Source organism: Triturus cristatus, chromosome 5_2, assembly GCF_964204655.1.
Source record: "Triturus cristatus chromosome 5_2, aTriCri1.1, whole genome shotgun sequence".
Lineage (NCBI taxonomy): Eukaryota > Metazoa > Chordata > Amphibia > Caudata > Salamandridae > Triturus > Triturus cristatus.
This window is the reverse complement of record NC_140588.1, coordinates 1,091,094,924-1,091,111,769: the sequence shown is the minus strand read 5'-3', so window position 1 is coordinate 1,091,111,769 and position 16,846 is coordinate 1,091,094,924. Positions and strand designations below refer to the sequence as shown.

General features: G+C 48.6%; 1 long non-coding RNA gene across 1 annotated transcript in view; it reads left to right on the top strand.

Moving 5' to 3' along the window:
- The window catches only part of LOC146829733 (uncharacterized), a 91,285-nt gene extending 74,960 nt beyond the window's left edge, over positions 1–16,325 (top strand). The window contains exons 2-3 of the long non-coding RNA XR_014962043.1: positions 5,920–6,026; positions 16,105–16,325. This is a non-coding gene — a long non-coding RNA (uncharacterized LOC146829733). The remainder of the gene's footprint in view (positions 1–5,919; positions 6,027–16,104) is intronic.
- Positions 16,326–16,846: the final 521 nt, after the last annotated feature.

The following is a 16,846-nucleotide window of genomic DNA, read 5'->3' as shown; positions in this document are numbered from 1 at the left end:
TGCTGGGGGGGGGGGGGGGGGGGGGGGAGAGCTCTAACTCACCTGCCCTGGGTACCATTTACTAGGGACTTACCGGTAAGAAAGCTCAGCTAATTGGGTAAAAGCCAATTCAACATGTCACCTCATTTATTTATTTGCAAAGTTTTATATAGCGCTGGCTAGACCCGGAGGTATCAGAGTGCTTTACATGAGGATCAGCGAGTTACAGGTTATAAAATTACATAGCCAAGTATAGACATAGAAGAAAAACATGACATTAAACAATAATATGAGTTATAAGTGCGTACACACATCTTAAGGGGAGTGAAAGGTAGAGGGGGAACGGTAAACAGGGGTAAGGAATGCGGGTGGAAGACACAACTGGGAGACGAGGAAAACAATGTCCAATGTCCGGTTGGGTAGGTGACGCCTGAGGGAAATACCAGAGCCAAACTCCTTTTATAGATGCATAGGACAGCTCCACTGGGCATCAGCCAAGGTTGCTCGGGCACCAAGGTAAGTACAAACAGTTATGTATTCCGCCCAGAGGGCATCGTCAAAGTTCCATCGAGAGCACCGTTCACGGTGTTACTGAGAAGCGCCGTCCGCCTCGTCCTCCAGCTTGCCCCAGGACCGGAGTGGAGAGAGGAGGGGTGGAAGGGACAGTTCCAAAGTCTGCAGATCTTCCCAGTTCCCAGCAGCAGTAGTGAGTGTTGGGCTTTTGAGCAGGATCCCAGTGGTAACGTTTTATGATCATCTCTAGTAGCGCTGCTGGTTTTAACACTTGGTGGATGGTAATAAATTGGTACTTTTCATTGTGGAATGGTAATAAGTAATTTTCAGAAGGCACCACGATTATAGTTTTATGAGAGGTGGAACTGGAGAGTTTTCTCGCGGAGCTCCTGCAGATGGTCCGATTGAGTATTCATCCCATCTCATGGTTTCCCACTTCCCCTCAGGTTGTTCTGCCACCGAGAGCGTTGCTGTGAGCACAGAGGCGGAGGTAGGCAGAGACACGGGCTGGAAGATGGTTACAGGGAGGCAGAAAGGGTAGCGGGTTAGCAGACCTCAGTGCACTGTCAGTCGAAAATCCAGCAGCGTCAGTCCAAAAACGTGGGGGTGACCATACAAAAAGAGGCATCCTTACAAATCCAGAATCCTGTTGTGAATGCGATGACGAACGGTGAGAGCCAAGTTCTCGCCACTGGTACTTGTTGTCAATCTATCAGTTTCCTGATTTCCTCAGTACGATCCGATCCCTAGTGTGCTCCTCACGGGTTGTCATGAAGGTCTCTGGGTTGCTATTCCATATGTCAGCTTGTGATGCTTTGGCACAGGGCCAGGTTCTAGGAGAAGCTCCCCACCCGATAGCTGTGTTGGTGCTGCTGGGGGTAGATGTTTCATAAGTGTCAGGAATGGAATTCTTTTATTTTTAGGGTACCCTTTTAGCTAAAAGGTGATTTTTCCTTGCTTTGTGGAGGCTGAGTTTGATATTTTATAGCCCTCTGTGTGTTCTTTGCTGGTTTTTAGGTCTTGCCTAGCTATTGCGTTTACGCAATCGCTATGCGAGACTCTAGTAAGAGGGGCATTTCAAAGAGCTCCCAAAAGTGGATTGCATGGCGAGCACGCGCACAATCACATGCATCGTGCCGCCATGCAATCCGTTTGGGGAAGCGCTTCAGCCCACTGGCGCGTGTAGCCACAGCCTCGGCATCATACTTCAAAGGGTCCGCTCCCCCGCCTGGAATGCGCTCCCCCGCCACAGCATGCCGAGAGATTGTTTCCTCATGGCGCCTTTCACAACTGTCCCTCCCCCACCACAGGGCTAGTCTCACGGACGCATTGCCATCCATCGATTTCACTTTCATGCCCGTGTTCTCTTTGCCTTTCAGCACACAGCCCGCCCTCCCCCCTGTGTTTTCTTGCAGCTTTGCCCAGATCTGAGTCTCAAACAACCAAAATAATAAGTTTGCCCTGCACGCTTTCTGCGCTTACAAAGTTAACAAATGCGCGCTCATTCCCTTTTCATCCTTCTAAGGTCGATAACATTAGCTCCATTAATTCTGCTTCTAAGGATTTAAATAACCATATGTTTTTTTGCAACTTTAGGCACTTCACACACACATCCCCACTGCTCACAAACACAGGCATCAAGACAGCAACAGAATGCTCTGAGCCCCACCAGTGTTTGCCACACACATATGCCTCTCGCATCTCGTGTTTTCTTCCAGCTTTGGCCCGTGTTCTCTTTGCCTTTCAGCACTCAGCTTCCCCGTAACCACCATTTAACTAACATACTGCCACACTCATTCCATTTTCATCCTCGCTTTCACTTTCATGCCCGTGTTCTCTTTGCCTTTCAGCACACAGCTTCTCCGTAGCCACCATTTAACGACCATCCTGCCACACTCATTCCATTTTCATCCTCGCTTTCACTTTCATGCCCGTGTTCTCTTTGCCTTTCAGCACACAGCTTCTCCGTAGCCACCATTTAACGACCATCCTGCCGTAAACACCATTTAACTACCATCCCTTTAGTTAAAATAAAAGAATTGCCTCTAAGGGTTTAAGGAACCATAGAAATACAAGGCAAGGCAACATACAGTCCGAATGCCACTCAGAGCCACATAATTACATGCCACATAACTACAATGCACTCAATACAACAGACACTCCAAAAACCAATCAATGCCACATAGTTACACACCACATAATTACACAGCGCTCAATGCCACATACACTTCAAATACCACTCAGCGCCACATAATTACACACCACATACTTACACTACACTCAATGCCACATGCAATCCAAATAAGACTCAGTGCCAATTAATTACAATGCAAACAATGCAAGATACACTCAAAATAACAGTCAATGCCACATAATTACACACCACTAAAATCAACATACACTCCACACAAAACCACTCAGTGCAACATAATTATATTCTACATAATTACACTCTATCTATCTATCTATCTATCTATCTATCTATCTATCTATCTATCTATCTATCTATCTATCTATCTATCTGACTATTGCACTCTATCTATCTATCTATCTATCTATCTATCGGACTATTGCACTCTATCTATCTATCGGACTATTGCACTCTATCTATCTATCGGACTATTGCACTCTATCTATCTACCACAGCATCACTTGGCACCACCACAGCATCACTCAAGGGCACCACTACATCACTATGCGCTACCACAGCATCAATTAACGCCACAGCATCACTCGACACCACCACAACATCACTCACCGCCACCACAACATCACTCGACACCACCACAACATCACTCGACACCACCACAACATCACTCGACACCACCAAAACATCACTCGACACCACCACAACATCACTCGACACCCCCACAACATCACTCGACACCACCACAACATCACTCGACACCACCACAACATCACTCGACCCTACCACAACATCACTCACTGCCACCACAGTATTAATCTGTACAACCATTCAACAACAACTGGCTCTAATATGTTTTCTAAATATTTAGGCTTTATTACAAATGGCACAAAAAAAATGATAATATTTAACTTCTGTTCTTGGATTTTAGGCGCAATTAAATACACTAAACATAATCTTCACAAGAGTTATTAACAAAAGTTTAAACGATTGCCATTATAATTTACATTAACTTTTGTTTAAGTATTCATTATTTGCAAAAATTAAAAGCAATTGTTATTTGTAATATCAATACATCTAAGTCACGTAAATACAACACATATTGCATTACAAATGCTATGGGTGTCACATTTGAAACAGTTAAAACTATTGACATTGTACATGAGAAAGCTAGTAATTTCAATATTTTCAATACCAACACATAAATAAAAAATTAGTCAATTTACAATACAAAAAGCTCAAACTTTCCTAATGCAAGACCTATTGCATTGCAAATGCTTGTTATATTCTGTAGACTGAACATTCGTGAGTGGAGCTGGAAGGGCGCTGCCATGTCTTCAGGAGAAACCTGTGGACGCCTTTGAAACTGAGCCCCAAGGAGAGGCAGGTGGGTGGCTCATGAGGCAACATAAAGAAAGGCAGACAAATCTCCATTCTTAATCCAAGCCCCGGCTGCTTGAGTGGGGTGTTGTGTTCAAAGGTGAAGCAGAGCAAACCGTACCGAAGAGGAGGATTGAGACTTGTGCAGCGAGAGAGCGAAGCTGCTGAAAGCGAGCAGGAGGCGGGATCTGGAAATGAGCGTCGAGCGTCAGACACAAGAAGCACAAGAGGCTGATGGAGGGGAGAGGAAACGCCAGGATCCTGCAGTGCACGGCGCCTGGGTGTATGCATAATGCATACCTCTGTAAGACACTGGTTACCTGTCTGAAAGACATGTAGAGAAAACAACCTCTTGTCTGACCTTTCTTAATTTTCAATAATAGTCATTTATACATTTAGAGTTCCCCAAAGCGACATTACATTTCAAAGACAACTTACTCTTTAAACTTTTTATTTTTTTATTTTTTATATAACAAATCATTTATATAATTTCTTTTAGCATATAGTTTGTATACAATGTAGATATTTCCATAAAGATGTTTTCACATTAGATTGGATTACACCAATATGTACAATTAAAAGATACAAAAAGGATTTTTTGTTCAATTCTTGAATTTAGAAAAACAGCTTTAGAGATACATTGGAGAGAAACCCCCAAAAAACATACCATCACACTATCATTCCCACCTGTCATTCTACTCTTGCATACTATCAGTCATACCACAAAGAAGAAAGATTTCTTTTAAAATGAGAACCACATCTGGTGTGAGACCCTGCTTAAGTTGTAATCCAAAATTTGATGGAGTTCTTGAAAAGGTCATGAAGGGTTTTAGTCAGAGCATTAGCGTGTAGTTCTTCTATGGGTCTCCCAGATATGTGGTCACTGGTCGGTCTACGCACGTTTCGGAGACTATATACAGATTACACGTCTCCTTCTTCAGGACCAATACATTATTAGGGATTTCTTTATCGTCTGAGCGGCGATAAGCAGGGTTTCTCTCTAACTGTAATAGTAGAAAATATATATGTGAGAAAAATTGGGGAATATTAGCGAAATAATTGTGATTATAACTTTATGTTGGAGCTCATACTAAATTAGAGCTACTGCAGCCATAAACAAAAGTGGATAGCACCATTTTGTCATTTCTAGTAACAATATTTCAGAAATCAGAAGGGATAGTACCCAAGATTTAAATAGCCCGAATGTGCTCTAAAGAGAGAAGTGCCATAAGAATAGCCAATCTTTCATTATAGTGCTCAGTGAGAGTCACCCATAAATTCTAATAGTGAAGCATGTATAGGGTCAAAAAGAGAAAAAGACATTAAAAATAAAAATTGCATACATGTATAATATAGCGTAGGATATTCTCCAATTCAAGAGAGACTGATCCGTTTTCTTGACACGAGTATTAGGGATAAATTTTACCTAAGGTAAAAATTATCCCTAATACTCGTATCAATAGTGTGTATGTATCACTATGCCTGACTCTGTGAACATCGGTGTTACATTAACCTATATGAAATAGATGTTCTTTCACTGCCTAATTTGAGCGTTTTTTTTTTACACTAACTTGGCTCAATCTTGGAAGAAGTACCTGATAACTAGAGGCATTAAATACGCTGCCTTCACTTATAACCTCTGTACGAAAATCTTTCTCACGCCCAAAAGAAATACTTTTCAATGCTGTAGATCACCCTACACCAGTATTATGCCATCTGTGACAACATATGAGAATCTAATACACTGGTTGTATTGGTCATATGTGCACCGCATTTTGGAGTACCTTTTGACAATTCAATCTATTGTTATTCATGCATTATATCGAATAGATATATGTATATGGTCACTATCTAAAATCCACTAATCCTAAATGATGAGGACTTTGATCTCCTTCTTACAGAATGAAAATGTTAGCATTGAAAGCCTCTTATTTGAGACCCCCCACGGAAGAAGAGAAGAAGCCTCTTGCGCCTTTCCTCGATGGAATCATGCACTCTATCCATCTAGGTAAGACCCCAGATGGAATCTAAAATAAGTAGCGCTCAGTGTCTACCACTACTTGATCTCTTATAGAAACACTGTTAAAACTGTTTGTTTCAGATGGAGTCAAGATAGTCCTCTAGGAAGTGTGGCCTTTTCTCTGTTTTATTTCTTGAAAAAGAAACAAGAAAACAAGAATAATCAAATACTCAACAGATAAGGATATATAATTCCCTTATAGGCCAACTCAAGAGAGGGTAAGATATCTTTTATTCCCCCCCCCCCTTTTTTTTTCAAAGTCAGCCCTAAAAACACGAAGACCACACACCAAGCACTAAACCACCCTTCCTATGCCAAGCCCCAGGCCACTCCTGCCCCTCCGTCTGCCAAAGCAGGCCACTCATGCCCCCTTCCTATGCCAAGCCCCCAGGCCACTCCTGCCCTTCCGTCTGCCAATGCAGGCCACTCATACACCCTTCCTATGCCAAGCCCCCAGGCCACTCCTGCCCCCCCTCTGCCAATGCAGGCCACTCATGCCCCCTTCCTATGCCAAGCCCCCAGGCCACTCCTGTCCCCCCTCTGCCAATGCAGGCCACTCATGTCCCCTTCCTATGCCAAGCCCCCAGGCCACTCCTGCCCCCCCCCCCTCTGCCAATGCAGGCCACTCATGACCCCTCTCCTATGCCAAGCCCCCAGGCCACTCCGGCCCCTCCCTCTGCCAATGCAGGCCACTCATGCCCCCTTCCTATGCCAAGCCCCCAGGCCACTCTTGCCCCCCCTCACCCTCCGCCAATGCAGGCCACTCATGACCCCTCTCCTATGCCAAGCCCCCAGGCCACTCCGGCCCCTCCCTCTGCCAATGCAGGCCACTCATGCCCCACTTTCTATGCCAAGGCCCCAGGCCACTCCTGCCCCCCCTCACCCTCCGCCAATGCAGGCCACTCATGCCCCCTCTCCTATGCCAAGCCCCCAGGCCACTCCTGCCCCCCCCCTCACCCTCCTCCAATGCATCCACACCCTGAACCGAAGAAGAGCAGAGTTCACAGAGTGCTTTCCGAGAGGAGATGGAAGCCCTGACTTCCAAGAATCTCCTAATGTTGGGGTCATGGGTGCGTGGAGAGTGCATGCCCCGCCCCCCTCTGCCAATGCAGGCCACTCATGCCCCCTTCCTATGCCAAGCCCCCAGGCCACTCCTGGCTCTCCCTCTGCCAATGCAGGCCACTCATGCCCCCTCTCCTATGCCAAACCCCCAGGCCACTCCTGCCCCCCCTCCCCTCCCCGCCAATGCATCCACACCCCTGAACCGAAGAAGAGCAGAGTTCACAGAGTGCTTTCCGAGAAGAGATGGAAGCCCTGACTTCCAAGAATCTCCTAATGTTGGGGTCATGGGTGCACGCAGAGCACAGACATGGCGTCGGGGACGTGCTGGCGTCACTGACGTCGGACGGGAGGTGTGTGGGGACAGTAACGCCTCTCTGTGATCACCACACACCCGTGGCACAGCTCGGCTTATCAGGGTTTCGTCACCTGTTATGATTTGATTTTGAAAATAGAAAGTCCTCCTGGAGCGCGACTGACAGCAGGAATGAGTCCTTTCTGCATTAATTTGTTGAAACTTGTTCTCAGCCCAAGAGCAGCAGGCGGCACAATGGGTGATTAATCACTGTATATTACAGGATTATGGTATCGGATGGCATAATTCATAACTCCGCAGGTATGAAGGTGCCATAACCCTGCCCTGGAGGGAGCAGCTGGCAGAACCTGTCTGGGTGTTCCTGCTCCACTCTCTCTCGAGGCCTGTTGGGTTCGACGTGTCTGTCAACGGTTGGGTAACACCGTGGCACCGACTCGGGGTGTGCTGAGCCGGACAGGGTGTACCCGAAAACCCACGCCTGGGTATGCAGCAAGCGCGCCTTCTTGAGCAAGTGCCGTGTCAAGCCGCCGACTAAAGACCAGTCTGGGGGTTCTCACAGCCGCCTCTTTACCTTCCCTCGAGAGGGCAAAATGGCCGCCTAGCTTTGGTGGTGGCTGTGCTAGAATGCCACAGTTGTGGGACCTCCATTTGTGTAAAGCCCCCCAATGGGCGCACAATGGGTGTCGAGCCACTGCAGGGGCTGTCCTAGCCTATTAAGGACTCTGCGAGTTGTGTGACCTCGGCGCCGTGTGAAGCCCTTCCTTGGGTGATGGGTGGGTGTTGAATCGCTGCAGTGGTTGTTCCACTCTACTGTGGACTCTGCGAGTTGTGTGACCTCAGCGCCGTGTGAAGCCCTTCCTTGGGTGATGGGTGGGTGTTGAGTCGCTGCAGTGGTTGTTCCACTCTACTGTGGACTCTGCGACGATGAGTCATTTGGTTGATGTGAAATAGAATGATGTGGTGGCCTGGCCAGTCGACAGGAAGGATGTGGTCGATATTAACTGTATCTACATGTGCTATAATGGCGTCAAAGATCGAGCCTCTGTTATGGGTTTGCTCTGTGCAGTGTTGGATGAGAGTAATATTGAGTGGAAGTTCGTTTAAGGATTGAATCAGAGTGTTGCTTTCGTCGTTCCAGTGAAGGTTGAGGTCGCCTAATATTATGTTGTGGGAGTCCAAGAGTGAGCAATGTGTTATCAGGTCGGAAAGTTGTTCCCTGAAACAGTGTGTTGCCTGGCGGATGGTAGAGGAGGTGGCAGTATAGCGTTTCGTTGTACTTCGTCTTAATGGTGGAGTTCAGGCATTCGAATGTGTTGTAAGTGAAGGAGTCAGTTTCAGTTATGGAAATGCTACTCTTATGGATGATTGCAATGCCCCCGCCACGATGGTTCTTTCTGTCTTTATTGATGATTGAGAACCCAGGGGCACAAGCGTGTCAATGATTGGGTCGAAGGATTCATTCAACCAGGTTTCTGTGATGAAGGTGATATTAATGTCAGTGTTTAGGATGGTTTATGCCAGTTCTTTTGCGTGTTTGGTTGCAGATATGCAGTTTATAAGCATGCAGTTGGTCGTTCCCTTGCTGTTGAGTTTCTTCGGAGGTGGAGCCATGGGGATATTAATGTGGTTAGCTGGTGGCCTCATCATTCTTGGTGTGATGTGGTCTCTCCCAAATCCAGTGATTACCTGGATCGTGGAGCTGGGGTTGACAGTTGTTGAATGAGTTGTAAGAGTTGGCAAGCTCAGTCGCCTCTCTCAGGGACATTGCGTCTCTAGTTCTTTTGGGTCTCTGAGGTTGATTTCTGGGAGGAGTGGAGTTCTAGCTGAGTAACTGTGCCTTGGAAAGACAAGGGTGTTGATTGTTAGCTACTGTGGTTGAAGGGTGTAAGCGTTAGGAAGGCTCCAGATGTGTGGTAAGGTTCAATAGGATTTTGTTTATACCCTTTATTACAGTTTCTAGTTGGCTTTGCAGCAGAGAAAGTCTCCGAGTCATATTCAGTGAGGAGGGGATGAGTGTTTTTAGGTTCAAGATGTCCTGTGAGGAACGGTTTTGAGATGGAGAGTATCTGTCAGTGAGAGTGTGGTTCACTGTGTCAGTAGCACCTGTGGTGTTCCTGCAGTGAGCCGTGGCGATGTGTGAGAACTCTTGACGTGTTTTAGACAGCAATTTGAGTGTTGATGGAGGGTGAGAGTTGGGAGGCTTTGTTTGCAGGTCACCTTCACGAGTCGTCTGTAGGGAGGAGGGTCGTGGTAAAGGAAGTGGGGTGTTGCCAGGTTGTTGGGGAGTCTTAGTAGAAACGTTCCTCAGAATAGTTCTGGATAAGAGGTTTTTAGGGTACGAGTGAGGGGTAGAGGTGGAGAAAGAGAGGGAGGTGGAGGAGGGGTGAAATAGAGGTTGGTGGGGTGAGTCGTGTGATTGTATTGTGATCTCGCTGGAGGGGGGGTTGTTTGGATGATAGGGAGTTGTGTGAGTGGGTAAGGTGCGAGTGTGTGATGGCGTTCTGTAGCGAGGGAATAGGGAGTCAAATAAGTCTAGGTTGGCGTTGTTAGCTTGAATCAAGACTATTCCGTTTCTGTATATGGTGGCAGAAGTGTTGCCACTGCGCGTAGGACAGTTCGAGTTAGAGATCGTCAGTTTGTAGCTGAGGGGGGTGCTAGTTGTTTTGGATATGTGGAGGTGGGTTCTGAGTATGGTGATCCATTTCTTATGTTGCTGGGTGTGGAAAATGAGATCTGTTTTCTGTTGGCCTTTAGAGGAGCGGTGGTATATATCAGCGATGAGCATTTCAGGGGGTTGCCTAATCAGCCTATGTTTGAAGTTTCTTTCCGCCTTTAGTGAGAGATTGGGGGGAAGAAAATGGAGAAGGAGTTGTGGCCGTGGGGTTTCGTGCATCTCGACATTGATGGGCGGAGGGAAGTTGATGTGGTAGTTAGCATTGTGTCTCAGTGGGTGCCCTGCTATCGTGTGTGCACAGATGGGCGGATACCCTCAGGGGATCTCCCCTGGCTATTAGTGTAGGACGGGCAGTTTTGGGGAGTGCAGGGGGAGGTCTAGGACTAGCTCAGACCTTAGTGGCTGGGAGTGTGGGAGTCCTGGATGTGGTCTAGATCTAGCCCAGAGCTTAGTGTGTTGGCGTGAGGTAGTATGCCCAGTGGTTATTGTTAAATTCTTTGTATATTTATATTTTATTTTTATTTATGCGTGGTTTCTTATATAATCTGCAAGAGTAGCTGGGGAGAGACAGGTTAGGTGAGCCTTACGTGGTGCTGTGCAAGAATTAGTTTCCTTTGTGTTTTACTGTCCTGTGAGGGAGGAGGGTCCTTTGTCTGTTTCTAGATTTTCAACCTAGCTAGAGGGAGAGGGATTAGTCCTTTCTTTGTTATCTGATTCCAGCTCCAGCTAATAGGGCTGGCTTGAGGGACAGGGTTTAGTCCTTTGTTGATTTCCTTGACTCCTCAGTGTAGGAGGAGAGGGGATTCTACAGCAGGAGCGGAAGCGAGGATTATGCATTTCTTTCCTCACTTTTTATTAACCAGCATGTTCAAAGAAACAAAAAACATGACAAAGACCACAACTCCCATGAAGCTCGGGAGTAACCATGGCCACCAACAGTCCAATCATAGGAGATACTGAAGTCCATATACAGTTGCAGCCACCGTAGTCCTTCCTCTTTCTTCACTGCTGGCCCGTCAGTTAAGTCCCTTCTCTCCTTACTGTGGGTTTGGGGTCTTGGCTTGGTGAGCTGTGGTTCGCTATTGTTGTGACGGTATTGCTTAGTTCTGCTTTGATTGCGGTATATTTAGCGGATTTATCTTCCCCGATTGTGTAGCGCGGTAGGCTTCGGCCCGAGCGCATTATTTTTTATATACAGAGCGGGTGCGCTAGGTGGCGCTGTTTCGCGCCTTCAGTGCAGCTCTGCGTTCTCAGCGCCGGTAAAGCACCGCTTGTGAGGCAACTGCCGCTGAGGGATCAGAGCGGTCTCCCGCTCATGCCTGGATCCTTCCCCCCTCGCCTGACACCGCTTTAGCGGTAAGTGTGACGGGCTTAGCCCTTAATAAAATTTGCATATTTACCGGTTTCTCTGCGCGGTAGTTTTTTCACCGGTGTGTGGCAGCTTCTGGACACCGGCGAGGGGGTGGGTCCCCCTTAACTAATTTGGGGCATTTTTCTGGGTGTCCTCACCTCCTATTACTATGCAGTCTCAGAGCGAGCATGACTACACCCCATCTTTGTCCTCTGAGGAGGACAGGCTTCCCCAGGCGCGCAGACCTGCAGAGATGGACAGGCTCCTCTCTTCGGCCATCGCCCAGGCGCTTGCCTCTTTGCAGGAAAGCGTTGACCGTCTGTCCGCCCACGTTTTCAAGGGCACTGGAATACTGGGTGACGGGGGAGCCGGGCCTAGCGGTGTGCCTACTATTCACCGCGCAAGGCTCATAAGCGTGACGCGGGGCACCTTGAGGGCTTTAGTCATCTGGCGGAAGTCTTTCAGAAGAGTGCGCGCACGCTTCGTGATGCACCCTACCGGGAGGAAGTTTGCCCGGTGAAACCGGCGACGATGGCACCACGGATTTTGACCCTGAAGAGGGGTTTCCCGAGATGGGGAGGTGGAATGTGAGGATGATGGGGATTCCTCGGATGGGTACCAGGAGAACGACAGGTCTTGGCGCCCTGAGTCTTCTACCTCATCCGTGGGGGAAGGGGAAGGTCCCTCATCCGATATGTTTAATCCCCTATGCATCTACAGGCCCGGTCCACGGAATGGGTCCCAGACAAGAAGGTAGCCGATTACATAGCTGACAAGATTAGGCAACCTCTTAATAAGGAGGTTAGGGCCCGACTTCGGTCCGAATGCCCCAGACCGTCCCTTCCTAATGGAGTCACTCTGACTCCCGAGATTGACCCCAGATTGTGTACTTTCTTCTCAAAGTATATGAAGGATCCCAAGAAGGGGATAGATAGATCGTGGCGAGCTTGCCAGGACAAGCTTTTGGATGTGGTGGGACCGTTGACTAAGGTTATAGAGTTAGCTGAGAGGTCCCGAGATTCTGGTGAGCCCCTTCCTGCGGACGAGGTGGCGGGCTGTGCGCAGCGTGCCATGTGCCTTCTGGGCAACGCGAATTGCGCTCTCTCGGCCGATCGCCGCCGTTCCCTGTTGTTGAAGATTGATCCCAAGCTGGGGGAGCTCTCTTCCTCTGAAGCGGGTCCGATAGCTCAAGGCTCCCTCTTTGGCGATCCGTTTGTCAAGGAATTAGGGAAGTTTGTGGCTACTTTTTCGGCCCTGGACAAGGCGCAGGCTTCTATGAAGAAGATTTTTCTGGGGAAGGTTTTCGGTGGGGCCGGAAGAGGCAGGGGTCACACCTCCGGCCGTCAATTGAGTCAAAGTCAAGCCCTAATAGAGCCCAAGCCAAGCAAAACAATGGATGGCAAGACGGTCGACAAGGGACCTTCTAACCCTCCCGGGGAAGCAGAGGAAAGAACAGCCGAGGCCGGGGAGGCGTCCACAACAACGCCGGTGGATACAGTGGTAAGCTTTGCCTTGTTAGTCCCGGTTCGGTTGGGGGGGGGGGGAGAATCTCCCTGTTTTCTCACAAGTGGGCAGAGATTACCTCAGACCCTTGGGTGCTGGAAACGGTCAGAGGGTTTCACATAGAGTTCTACGGAATGCCGGTTCAAGGTGTCATACCCCGGCCGATGGTGTTTTCTTCTCAGGACGAGTCTCTTATAGACCAGGAGGTTCACGATCTTTTGTCCAAAGGGGCAATATGCCTTTCAGACCTCCATCCCACGGGTTTCTTAAGCAACATCTTCTTGGTGGAAAAGAAGGACAAGGGCTACCGACCGGTTATCAATCTCATGGCCTTCAACGAGTGGCTAGTCTATCGCCACTTCAAAATGGAGGGGATTCATCTCCTCAGAGACCTTCTGTTGCAGGACGATTGGTTGGCGCATCTGGACCTCAAGGACGCCTACCTCTCGGTCCCCATTTCTCCCCCACACTGCAGGTTCCTCCAGTTTCAGTGGAGAGCACAGGCTTTCGAGTTTCGGACTCTGCCATTTGGCCTGTCCTCGGCCCTGTGATGCTTTACGAAGCTCATCAAGCGGTGGTGGAGCACCTCCGGACTATGGGCATTCGGTTGATAATTTACTTGGACGACATTCTGCTAATGGATCAGTCCAGAACACAACTGCTCTCCCACTTAGAGATCACAATTTCCGTCCTTCAGAACTTGGGGTTTACCATCAACCGAGAGAAGTCGGACTTAGTCCCGCAGCAGAGCATGACCTTTCTGGGCTTCAGGATAGATTCCAGGGCGGCGACCCTGAATCTCCCGGAGCAGAAGATTTGCAAAATCAAGAAAGAGTTGAGGAAGGTCCTCAGGAGGGACATGATCTCCTTGCGGCAGCTGGCCAGGATAGTTGGCTTGTTATCTTCCTTGATTCAGGCCATCTTTCCGGGCCGCCTGCACTACCGTGCACTACAGAGGCTGAAAGCGTCCCATCTGCGGAGGGGCCTTACCTATTCTCAGTTGATCTATCTGAGCGATCTTTGGGTCGCAGCCAGATCTGGTGATAGAATCGGACGCCAGTCGCCTCGGTTGGGGAGCCTGATGCGGCTCAACCTCCATAGGGGGCAGGTGGACAGAGGAGGAGCTTTCCCTTCATATCAACTGTCTGGAGCTCCTGGCGGGGTCCTTTGCTATTCGGTCCTTCACGAGGGACAAGGTGTCTTGCTGTGTGCTCCTCCGGATGGACAACACGACGGCGGTGCAATACATCAACTGCTTGGGGGGTACGCGGTCCAGAACTCTGGCGGAACTAGCCAAGGACTTCTGGCATTACTGCCTTCAACGCCAGATTTCGGTGACGGCGGAATACCTCCCGGGAACTCAGAACTCGGTTGCGGACTGGAACTCCAGGCACTTCCGGGATGCCAGCGATTGGAGGCTGGATGCAGCAGTCTTCCGATCGTTGATGGCCTCTTGGGGCCCCTGCCAAGTGGATCTCTTCGCTTCCAGATGGAACGCTCAGCTTCCCAGATACTTCAGCTGGAGACCGGATCCCGGGCTGGAGGCGGTAGATGCTTTTCTCCAAGACTGGTCGTCGATGCGGGCTTACGCCTTCCCACCATTCTTGTTCATTCAAAGGGTGGCGGCACAGGTTTGTCGACAGGCCTCCCTAATCCTGATAACCCCGATTTGGTGCTCTCAAGCGTGGTTCCCTTCTCTCCTAGAGCTGATTTGGGACCTTCCGATCCATCTACCGTTCTTCGACAGAGTCTTATTGGACCCCCTGGGCCATCCTCATCCCCTGGTGCTCCAGGGCCATCTTCATCTTGTGGCGTTGAGGATTTCAGGCGACGTTGGTCGGATGGATCTCTTTCGCAAGATGCTGAATTCCTCATCCAGCAGGCATGGGCCATCAAGAGATACAGATCAGCCTGGAGGCGATGGGTACGTTGGTGTATGGAGAAGCACTTGGGTCCCGTGGGCTCCAATGTTTCGGATGTCATCAACTTTCTAACTGAGCTTTTTCGAGAAGGGCTGGCTTATTGCACCATTAACTCCTTCAGATCAGCCATTTCGGCAGGCCATGTTCCGATCGACAACGCTCCGGTAGGGGAACACCCCTGGGTGTGTAAGCTCCTGAAGGGCATTAGGATTTCTCAACACCCTGAGCCTCGTTATGCGTGCCTCTGGGACGTCAATCTGGTCCTACGTTTGCTAGTATCCTAGCAAGACAATCAGTATCTATCTGGGAAGGAAATCTCGGCGAAACTGGCAATGTTGTTATGCCTTATTTCGTGTAAGAGAGTGTCAGATGTAAGAGCTCTTGATCTTACCGCACAGATTTTTACCCCGGAAGGGGTTACCTTCAACATCTCGAGGGGAACCAAAACGAGTACAAGGTCAGTAACTTATCCTGCTTTTTCAGATTCCCCGAAGTTGTGCGTCGTTAGGTGCCTGAAGGCCTATGAGGGTATGACATTGGAGGTATGACCTCCAGGTGAAAGGCAACTTCTGATTGCCATTAAGAAACCGTTCAAGGCGGTGTCTTCATCGACCATTGCAAGATGGGTCCGGTGGATTATGACTGAGGCTGGTATTGATACTAGTGAATATGGCGCACACTCTACCAGGGGGGCAATGGCTTCCAAGGCCATTCAGGTAGGGGGTAGATTGGAGGACATTATGAATGCGGTGGATTGGTCTTCAGATTCATCTTTTAAAAAGTTCTATTTTAAACCAATCCATGAGGCGGCCGCATTGGTGGTAAGTGGGCTTTGAACGTGCATATCCCTCGCCTCCGCACGAAGGAAAGTTTCAATTCTAATAAGGAGGTGGAGGATTATCCCCCCCGGGCAAGTTTCTCTTATGCCTCCCACCCTTGGGAAGCTTTCGTAGTAGCTCTAAGAACGGATTGAGTTCAGAGTTTTTTTGTACCAGGGAAGTAACTTTTTTAGTCTACTCTTCTCATTGCATCTCAGTGATGTTCAATGCTTTGTTGTGTATATATTTTTTCTATGCTTGGTTTCTATATCATGTTATTGCATTCTTGTGCAATGGTATGCTTACTGCTTATTCCTTTGACAGGATTTTAGAATTGTATTGTTACCATAAACATTCTGATTGGTTTTGGTATGTGTTGCGGTTTCATAGTCAGTCCTCAATATGTTCTATATATCCTCCTAGGTTCCGACTCTTAGGCGGAATAGGACCCACAGGGCTTAACTTCCTACAGCAGAGAAAGAGGAAGGACTACGGTGGCTGCAACTGTATATGGACTTCAGTATCTCCTATGATTGGACTGTTGGTGGCCATGGCTACTCCCGAGCTTCATGGGAGTTGTGGTCTTTGTCATGATTTTTGTTTCTTTGAACATGCTGGTTAATAAAAAGTGAGGAAAGAAATGCATACTCCTCGCCTCCGCCTCCTTATTAGAATTGAAACTTTCCTTCCTTCGTGCTAACTAGGAAATTTCTCATTTTCTTCAACTCGGCTTCCCTGGAAATGAGATTAAGCACTAGAGAAAAGTGAAAGTGCGCTTGTGAGAATCCCTTACATCCAAAGGTCATGAACGATAGTAAAGGTGCTGCAGAAGTTCCTTAAATTTAAAGTAGGACCAAGTTTGACAGAATTGTAATTTTTGTGGTCAGTTTCAGTGCACCGCACATCCAAGGAGCAAGATTGGCTTGCAGCCGCTCTCCAGCGGCCTCACGCAGGCTCACCTGAGGGGGGAGGGGGCTGTGCGGTGACTCAGTTGTCTTCCGCTCCCTAGCATGGCGACTGATCCATCCAGGGGGTCAGCGCCTCGCTGCATTCAGCTCTACAAGTAGGCTCAGCTGGTGTGGAGGGGCGGGGAGGCTTCGGTTTTCCTCCGCTCATTCCCGCATCGGGTCCAGGCCAGGGGACAGCTAGGCGCGGCAGGCTCACC